Raw genomic sequence first — 10,609 nt, forward strand, 5'->3', positions numbered from 1 at the left:
GCAAAATTATAATATGCAATTTTGGAACCCTCCCTCCTCCACCTACTCACTTCCAAATGACTGAACATGCCCATAACTCCTTTTTTTGGCTCTGGTTCCCAGCATCATTCTATAGCACCTGATTCTACTCTTTGAAGTCAAGGGGAGTGTTTGCTGATCTTGTTGGGAGGTGTATAGAGAACTCACACTCATTATATTAGTCATCCTTGGGCCACTGTGGTTTCGTTTGCATCAGCACTTTAAGTCATATACTGCACTTCTTACTCAGCCAACACTCTCACTGAGTAAAAGTCTATGTGAACACACCCTTTCATGAATGTCTGTTTCCATAGTTCTATAACTCAGCTCCAGAAAAACCAATCCCAGCCACTGTATGCTAACTACTAAGGAATAGGGTTGAAGCTTCGGCCTGATCTTCCCTCCCTACTTATTTAAATAAAGCATGTAGTAGCTTTAAATCCAAACAGAAAAGCATATTTCTCATTGCTGTTATCTAACTGGTTTCCCTTTTGATATCAAATAGTTTCATTTTTTAAGGGGATGCATGATTTGTCATCACTTTGTCATCAGGACTTGTTTTCCTCTGTCACATGAATAATACAAGCTAAGCCCTATAGAAATTATACATGGTTCCATTTCTTAACTGGAATTAACCATCCAAAAAATGAATGGAGAACTAACCTGAGTAAAAGTTCTAAGGAGAAGTTGTTCTTCCAAACTTGAATTTAATAAGTTAGATACTTAAATCCATGTTTAGGATCCTAAATAAAAAATTTCTGATTTCCAGTGGTGCTTACAATCTATAGTTTCCATTCAGCGTCTCTGAAAATCAGTCCACTTTTATTTAGAAGACTAAATGTAGATTTAAGTACTTAACTTCAGATACTTTGAAAACTTTGGCTTAAGATCCCAAAGCTAAATTCTGCCCTTAAATACCTGTTGCATCTTCCATTGGCTTCAGTGGGTATTCTACATGCATATCCAAAGGAAGGTTCTACAAGCTTTCTACAAGGTTTTGCCTGTATTATTTATGTGATAATAAAGGAGAAAAAATCCTGATGACAAACATGTTAAAGTGTTTAGTTTCATGAATACAAACATTTAAAAGTGACTGAAACTTTGGGCCTTATTTTGCTGTCATTGCTGTGGGGAGTGTAACTTCTGTTAATGTCAGTGGGCAATACATTGGGAAAACTTAGCATGTATAAATGTCACCTTCAGTTTCCAATGTATTGCAGAAATTATGAGTAGTTAATGAAACCTGTATCTTTGCAGTCAGAAGAGAAAGTCAAGAAAATAAATGGGAAAAAGTGGTCAAGCAAGAGAGATGATGAATTTAAGATTGTTATAAACTAACCATCACATGATAGCTGGATGGAGATGAGTCATACTGAATCAAACATACCGTTTCATCAAAACATGCCTCTGAAGCTACAAGAAACAAAATCCAGTTCTACACCCTGTACTCAAGCAAGTAATGACCTTGGAAGTCACGTGAGTAAAAGTTGCAGAATCAGGCCTATGAATGGGAAAATGTGTACCAAAACTTTAATAGTTGCAGAGCTCAATGTGTTTCTCATAAATTAAGGCTTTAATTTAAAAAGGCATTCAGATTGATGCAGGCTTTGTCATTTATTAAACTGAATTATTAAAATTTATTTAATCTCGCCATTTCCATATGCACAAAAGGACTCTTTTTCTTATCCATTTGGGAATTACTATGAGACTGAATTAAAATAAGATTCATTTAAATTCCAGCTATGAACATTTGACCAGTCCTCTGACAAGAGAAAGACGTGTTCCATGTTCCAAAGATAATAGTTAATTTCTTTGCATAATGAACTTCCATACAGCTAACACCTGCCAAAATGTGGGGAGTGTTTACATAAGCTTTCAGTTTTCCTAATTGAAACTGAAATCTTCACTCAGTCACAATACAATGGTAAAATTATGCATTTAAAAAATGCAGTGTTGAAAGATTATTTTTCTACAGTAAAATATGTACTTGAATGTACAGTAGTTTATAGTATAGTTGGGCTATGTCTAGACTGGCATGATTTTCTGGAAATGCTTTTAACGGAAAATGCTTTTTTTTCCCGTTAAAAGCATTTTCAGAAAAGCGCGTCTAGATTGGCACAGACGCTTTTCCGCAAAAGCTCTTTTTGCGGAAAAGCATCCGTGGCCAATCTAGATGCACTTTTGCGCAAAAAAGCCCCGATCGTCATTTTCGCGATCTGGGCTTTTTTGCAGAAAACAAATCTCAGCTGTCTACACTGGCCCTTTTGCACACAAGTTTTGTGCAAAAGGGACTTTTGCCCAAACGGGAGCAGCATAGCATTTCCGCAAAAAGCACTGATTTCTTACAGTAGGAAGTCAGTGCTTTTGCAGAAATTCAAGTGGCCAGTGTAGACAGCTGGAAAGTTTTTCTGGAAAAGCGGCTGATTTTCTGGAAAAACTGGCCAGTCTAGACACAGCCCTCTAGTTTATTTGTACTGCCATCCAAGTATGAAGAATAATTATTACCATGTAATTTAATTAACCAGGTCACACCTAATACTGATAATATTGAACAAAAGGCTAAAATTGTTAATATGGCACACAATATTCCATACCTAGAAGAGGCCTGTATGCTACAAGAAATAAACAGAAACTAATCTGAATCAGAACCCTTTTTTTTGTGTGCCAAGAATCAAAATTAGTTACTTTGCAGCTGCCCCTCTTCATTAGATCTGTTTTACTGAATGAAAAGCTAAGAGCTAAAGTTTGCTTAATCTTCCCAAAGAAGCCCCACTATTTTTATTCTATGTCAATAATCCTCTGGATAGTTTAGTAGTAGCATTTAAAAAGTTATTATATTTACACTTCATTGTACAGCTTGTGTGTGAAACAAACACCACAAAATAAACTCCTGTACAGGACTTCTACTTGTGGTAGTTTTTAGGGTCTTATAATTGTCCTTCACTGTAGAAATACAAGATGAACTATGAAAAGCAACCCCCAAGCCAATAAAATAAAGTATAATGCCAGAACAGAGCATCACAGAATCCTTTGTGATCCTCTTTCATATCTCTCTGTTTTAAAGATGTTAGTCTTTAAGGTGCTACTACACTATTGTTGTTGTAGAAGTTTTTCTCTGTTTTTAATTAGTTTCAACTTCCTGATGCTTACATCACTATTCTGCCTCCTGCCCCTTCTCCCCCATAATAAAAAAATAAACCTAGTAACAGAACATCATCTCCATTGTAAGGGTTTCTTTATTCTCTACTTTTATACACGAACACTACTGCACTAGAATCATAGAATCATAGAACTGGAAGGGATCTAGAGAGGTCATCAAGTCCAGTCTCCTGCCCCCAATACAGAGACAAAAGAACCAACATTTTTGAATGAGGGACCTTTTGCTTGTTAGGCAAACATGTGATACCCACAACACTGCAGAAACCTACAGTGAAATAATCCTAGTCATGATTTTTTTGAAAGAATTCTGGATTTTTCCCCTTAAACTGAACAAAGACAAATATTAATAATAATGAAAAAGCCTCTTAAGACATATTTAGGACTATAAACATATCTTGTATTAACAATCAAAGCTGTCCAATGTATAGAATTATACTCAGAAATTAACATTAAAGTTAAAATCAGAGGGTTTTTTTGCAGAAACTTTTTAAAAGATTCAGTTAAAAATGAGCTATGGTTAGAGTCTAATGCACAATGTTTAAAACTGCCTTGATTAATATGAGTTTCAATATAGTTAAAGTGGAGACAGCAGAAAATATAATCCTCTGCAGAAAAAGATTTTGATATTAACATAAAGCTTACAAATATTATTTTAAAATTCTACTTACCATTAAAATGAATAGAAATGCAGTTGTTCTATAAGGGAGCCAATCCATTGAATCTGATTATTCTTAGATACAAGTCCAAATGAGTTGTTGTTACACTCCGGTTCCCTTTCCCTCCTTCTGTCTGGTGCCAGTGTAAAAAAGACACTGGCTAGATGTTCTTCACCCTAGCTTGGGAGAGGTTCTGCTTTCCTCTGAAGGAAGCACTGAAGATAGCGTATAACAGAGTCTGTTTCCCCACCCAAAAATCCTGGGCTGGTCTCACCTGAAATACTGAACAACATTATTGCTTCCAGGTACAAGCTTAGAGACACACCTTAATTCTTATTGCAACAAACCCCTTTGCTGGATACCAAAGAGATCATTTTAAAGAGAGAAGACAAGCTTTACAGGGACGATACCAAATACATTACAACTTACGCCAGGAGAACAAATTAAAATGGTAACTGATCACTTCAGATGCAATTGAGAGATTTTTTCCTTTCTGTCCATCGACTAAAGGCACATAATGAATATTATTGTAAAGAATTTGAACTTTAACAAATGACGAGTTCATCTGAAAATATATATCCATTTCATACAGCAGAATAAAACCAAATAGCTGTCTTCTGGGCCAGACATTGACCAGACCTATCTACACCATATTTGCAATTAGGAAAAAATAAACTGAATAGCCATAAACAAGATCATACTATATTTTGATAAAAATCTTTATTTTTGGGGTTATAAAAATACCAGAAGTATCTAGGATAAGAAACAAAGCCCTTATGATCCTATTAACTGCTGTGCTTTGACACTATCCTTTTTCTTGCCATGGGTTATTTCCATCCTGGTGCAACCAACTGGAAGCAGAGAGGCTGCACAGCACTTCCCCTGAAACAGAAATCCTGTGGGCCATGGCTAGAACTCTTCTGGAAGGACAAGGAAGGGTGGTTTGGAACTCAGCTGGGGCTAGACAATGACCCTTGCACAAGTGTATGAGAGAAGGAAGCCTCAAACTTTCCTTTCTTTTTGCCTGACTCTGGGGTGGGCCAAAATAGCATGTAGGAACACAGATTGAAGAGACATCACCCGTAGGTGCACAAAACATCCCAAAATGGACAAAAAGAAGGTGGAGGAGATGGCTCCACTTTCTTTCCAAACCTTCCAGTTTCCAAAGAGATTGTGCAGGGGGTGTGCCCCTTGAGCACGTTGGGAATTCTGGGAGAAGTCTGACTCCCTGAGGCATAATGGGTCTGGTTTGCAACATGCTCAGAATCTCTTCAGATGTGTTCAATTGGAGCTGAGAGTGCTCAGCATCTCGGGAATTGCTCAGAATGAGCTCCAGTGCCACTCAGTGCTCTTATTGGTACCTTTATTATACTCACTGGCTATGTCTACATTGGCACCCATTTCCGGAAAAGGGATTCTAATGTAGACTTCGGAATTGCAAATTCCGTAGGGGATTTAAATATCCCCCGCGGCATTTGCATTTACATGGCTGCCGCTTTTTTCCGGCTTGGGAATAAGCCGGAGAAAAGCGCCAGTCTAGACATGATTCCGGAAAATAAGCCCTTTTCCGGAGGATCTCTTATTCCTACTTGAAAGACACAAGCCACTGTCTTGCCTTCATTATAACCTGCCTTTATTATATTCAGCTGTAATGCAAAGAACCAACAGACCTGTATCTTGTAAGACATTAGCTTCAGCAGGATTTCACAGGAAGTGAGTGACATTTGGCACAGATAAACAGTTCAACAGAAACTTCCAAATTTTGGAGAACTGAGAAAAAATTGGGTATGGGGGATTTTTGTTGCAATTTACCACAATACCAGCCAACCAGCTAACATGCAGCTGTCTGACCACAAAAGGGCTATGGCAACAAATTCTCCTAACCTATAGGAGAAAGGCATCCCAATATTAGTAGGATGAAGAAATACAAATAAGGAAGGGGGAAGAAACCTCTACTGAATATGCTTTAGACAGAGTAGCCTGAGCTTAACATATTATACCATGAGGTGTACCGGTAGTTAGGAGTAGGAATCCTAGTCCGAACTACCTAGTTAGAGCCCCGTGTAGCCGCTCTGCACGGGGTTCGAACCAGCGGGGTTTTAAAAATGGCGGCACCCCGCTTATGCAAATGAAGCCCGGGAAATTCAAATCCCGGGCTTCATTTGCAAGTGTGGTATGCCTACATTACCCCGCTAGTTCGAACTAGCGGGGTAGTGTAGACATACCCTGAGTGTTGCAACTCTGCACATAATACTGGGCCTAATGCTGGGGCAAGAACCTACCAACACTCAAAATGACAACTGGGAATGCTTAAGTAATCAATACATGGCCTCCTACATAGGCCATATCTAAAAGGGTCAGTCTGTGTCCTTTTGCCTTGAGCAACATCCATTACATCCACGTAAGCGGTAGTGTAGACAAACTCTGTCAACCAGTATTTGCCACGAGGTGTACCGGTAGTTCAGAATAGGAATCCTAGTCCGAACTACCTAGTTCGAGCCCCGTGTAGCCGCGCTGCACGGGGTTCAAACCAGTGGGGTTTTAAAAATGGCGGCTCCCCGCTTATGCAAATGAAGCCCAGGAAATTCAAATCCCGGGCTTCATTTGCAAGTGCAGTATGCCTACATTACCCTGCTAGTTCGAACTAGCGGGGTAGTGTAGACATACCCTGAGTGTTGCAACTCTGCACATAATACTGGGCCTAATGCTGGGGCAAGAACCTACCAACACTCATAATGACAACTGGGAATGCTTAAGTAATCAATATATGGCCTCCTACATAGGCCATACCTAAAAGGGTCAGTCTGTGTCCTTTTGCCTTGAGCAACATCCATTACATCCACGTAAGTGGTAGTGTAGACAAACTCTGTCAACCAGTATTTGCCATTGCAACATACCTGCTAGCCACTGAGGGATGGAGGTTGGGATAGACGGACCCTTGATTCATTGACCATAAGCCCATGGGGACATGCTGATGTAATTACTTAGACCAATCTCTGTTTATGCTGTTGGTTGCAAAGGGGAATAAAGATTTTGTATGCTTTCTGCCTCTTTGCACATCACCACAGGAATAACCCTACTATCATGCTATACAAATACTTTTGTATAAACTAACTTGCTTAAAAAATAGTCTTTCCTTTCTCTTTGTGGAATGTTTTCATTGAAAGCAAACTTGCATGGGGTTTCATGCTAGTTTTATTTCTAGCCGAATAAAAGAGTAATCAATCCATTGTTTTAATTCAATACAGCCATGGTCTAAGGAAGTACAACTCTATTGTATCATGGAAATTCAATGACAGGGAGATACTTGTGTAACACTCTGCCAGGTGGAGCCAGTAGCAGCTAGATTCAAAATCTATAGGTTCCTTTCCATCCACCCAACACAGAACTTGAACCCCTACCCAGTAACTTGGGAAATTAACATACCACCCCTGGGTGCCGTAGGGAGGCAATGCTTCCCCACTTGCAAGCACAGAGTCTGAGTGTAGAAAAGAAACTTTCAATAACATGGGAGGGAAATAACTTGGCATTAATTTGGGGGAAAATACCACAAACAGAGTTAATAAACATAAACTATGAGTAAAAGTCCTATTCCAAGTAGGTTGGGCAATGTTCTTTACCTCTCAGGTTCTTAAGTCCTGCAATATAAATGTCCCCTTCACGTGCCCAACCCTTCTCTGCCCCCCACTCAGATTTGCTGCCCTTAGTCAGTGCAGACCTAGAATTCAAAGGTGCATTTGTAGAGTTTGTTTCCCAGCGTGGGTAGATAAGGAGGTAAAGAGCCATCTTACTCAATCTGCTGGTCACTCACCATCCATCTGCTTACTGCGCTCTGCTGCCGCCCTGCTGGCCACTTGTCATACTTCTGCCACCATGCTGGTCACTCATCTGCATCTCTCTGCTGCCGCCCTGCTGGCTGTCAGTCACCATCCGCTACCATCCACTTCTTGGCTATGACTTCTGCCCATCAGTCTCAAGTGATTTCAGTTCCTTATTTCAATTCTTAGCAATCAGGGTAGAATAAACACACATTCTAACACAATTTACATAAGAAAGGGGCTCTTAATTATGCCTATTGAGCTCTTTTCTTAGAACAGTGTAGAGGGGAACAGGTTAAACCAGTCCAGGCAAGGGAAGCTATACAGTCTCCTGACCAGAATAACCTTCCCTGACTTCCTCCCTCTCAATGAGCTCTGAAAATCAAGCCCGGGCTTAGCAAGCTTCTTTCTGCTCACTGTGAGCCCTTTCCTTTGGAATAATTTAGCACAGTCCTGCATTTCTGTATTCCCACAACATTACAAACACTGGTAACTATATTTTAGCTATCCCTGCATTTAATACAAACATAGCTGGTGTTGGGTCACAAATTAAGTTGATTACAATGAGCAAAATAGCATTCTATCTGCTCGATAACTAACAAAATCTAAGCAAAGGAGGAGTAAATTGTATTTACGTAGGCACACCCAGGGTCTTTCCTCCATTCTAGCTACCCATAAGAGATTCATTCTTTCAGATCCTGCTTACACTTGGAAAACATTAATGCTGAAAGACATGGCTGATAATGCAACTACTACTAAAACAACACACTTATGTGGATGTTCTCAAAGCATGTTCTGAAAGCACTTTATAAATGGGTAAGAGAAAAGGAGATGCATATTAAAGACCCATTTGTGGGAAAGGACTGGTTTTCCTACTTGTGGGAAACACAAAATTATTGCCTGCATATTTGTGGCAGCTCACTGCAGACACATATCTGAGTGCTTGTGCTTCTAAATACTTGATTTATTCCATCAATACTGTAGTTAAAAGCGCACACACTTAGATTTGCATCTTCAAAAATGTTGGGATCATTGCTTCCACCTGCAAAAAAAGAGATTGTCCCCTTGAAAATGCAATCCTAAACAAAGTAATCCAAATCACAAGGCTACTTTGTGACAGAAATTTGACAAGCCCATCCTCCTGACAGATGGGACCACAAAATCAAAATGATCTTTAATGTGATATATGACATACACACAAAAAGGCAGAAGTATGGATTTTGTTCACACACGCAGTTGCATCACAGCACAGACTAGGAAGATAATCCCTGGAGGGAGCTGACTGAATAGTACTAGCTTCTGAGGGGTAGCCAAGTTAGTCTCTAACAGGAAAAACTTAAACAACTAATAGTCTAGTAGCACCCTAAAGACTAACAAAACATGTAGATGGTGGAGAATAAAATTGTCAGACACATGGATGAATATCATTTGTTGGGGGAAGTCAACATGTTTTCTGTAAAGGGAAATTGTGCCTTGCTAATCTGCTAGAATTCTTGGAGAGGATCCACAAACATGTGGACAAGGGGTTCTAGTGGATCTAGTGTACTTAGATTTCCAGAAAGCCTTTGACAAGGTCCCTCACCAAAGGCTCTTAAGTAAAGTAAGTTATCATTAGATAAGAAGGAATGTCCTTTCATGGATTGATAACTGGTTAAAAGGTAAGAAACAAAGGGTAGGAATAAATGGTAAGTTTTCCAAATGGAGAGAGGTAATTAGTGGGGTCCCCCAAAGGTCTGGCCTGGGACCAATCCTATTCAACTTATTTATAAATGATAGAGAAAGGGGTAAACAGTGAGGTGGCAAAATTTGCAGATGATACCAAACTGCTCAAGTAGTTAAGATCAAAGCACCCTGTGAAGAGCTTCAAAAAAATCTCACCAAACTAAGTGATTGGGCAGCAAAATGGCAAATGCAATTTAAAGTTGACAAATGTAAAGTAATGCACATTGGAAAAAATAATCCCAACTACATATACAATATGATGGGGGCTAATTTGGCTACAGCTACTCAAGAGAAAGATCTTGGAGTCATTGTCGATAGTTCTCTGAAGACATCTACTTGGTGTGCAGCAGCAGTAGAAAAAGAAAATGGAATGTCAGGAGTAATTAAAAAAAGGGATAGAGAATAAGATAGAAAATATCTTATTGCCTTTATATAAAACCATGGTACGCCCACATCTTGAATACTACATACAGATGTGGTTGCTTCATCTCAAAAAAGATATATTGGCATTGGAAAAGTTTCAGACAAGGGCAACAAAAATGGTTAGGGGTTTGGAACAGGTCCCATATGACGAGAGGTTAAAAAGACTTAGACTTTTCAGTTTAGAAAAGAGGAGACTAATGGGGGATATGATAGAGATCTATAAAATCATGACTGGTATGGGAAAAGTGAATAAGGAAAAGTTATTTACTTATTCCCACAATAAAAGAACTTGGGGTCACCAAATGAAATTAATAGGCAGCAGATTTAAAACAAACAAAAGGAAGTTTTTCTTCACTCAGCACACTGCCAACCTGTGCAACTCCTTGCCAGAGGATGTGGTGCAGGCTAGAACTTTAACAGCGTTCAAAAAAGAATTAGGTAGATTCACGGAGGTTAGGTTCATCAATGGCTATTAGCCAGGATGGTAGGAATTGTGTCCCTAGCCTCTGTGGGTGTGTCTAGACTACATGCCTCCTTCGACGGAGGCATGTAGATTAGCCAGATCGGAAGAGGGAAATGAAGCCGCGATTAAAATAATCGCGGCTTCATTTAAATTTAAATGGCTGCCCCGATCTGCCGATCAGCTGTTTGTCGGCAGATCGGGGGAGTCTGGACGCGATGCCCCGACAAAGAAGCCTTTCTTCATCGACACAGGTAAACCTGGTTTCACGAGGCTTACCTGTGCCGATGAAGAAAGGCTTCTTTGTCGGGGCATCGCGTCCAGACTCCCCCGATCTGCCGACAAACAGCTGA

The 10,609-nt window shown here is 39.7% G+C and overlaps 1 protein-coding gene across 8 annotated transcripts in view; it reads right to left on the reverse strand.

Moving 5' to 3' along the window:
- The window catches only part of LOC102449867 (desmoglein-4-like), a 29,681-nt gene extending 25,562 nt beyond the window's left edge, over positions 1-4,119 (reverse strand). For 7 of the 8 annotated variants that reach the window (XR_016348780.1, XR_016348781.1, XR_016348778.1 and 4 more), the window contains exon 1: positions 3,846-4,117. The gene's annotated coding sequence lies outside the window, so the exon portion shown is untranslated. Of the gene's footprint in view, positions 1-3,845 lie in introns of all 8 variants that reach the window. The other variant, XR_012901501.2, reaches the window with a different exon arrangement.
- Between the last annotated feature and the right edge of the window lie 6,490 nt (positions 4,120-10,609).

The sequence above is a fragment of the Pelodiscus sinensis genome, chromosome 2, assembly GCF_052426305.1.
Source record: "Pelodiscus sinensis isolate ZL-2025 chromosome 2, ASM5242630v1, whole genome shotgun sequence".
NCBI lineage: Eukaryota > Metazoa > Chordata > Testudines > Trionychidae > Pelodiscus > Pelodiscus sinensis.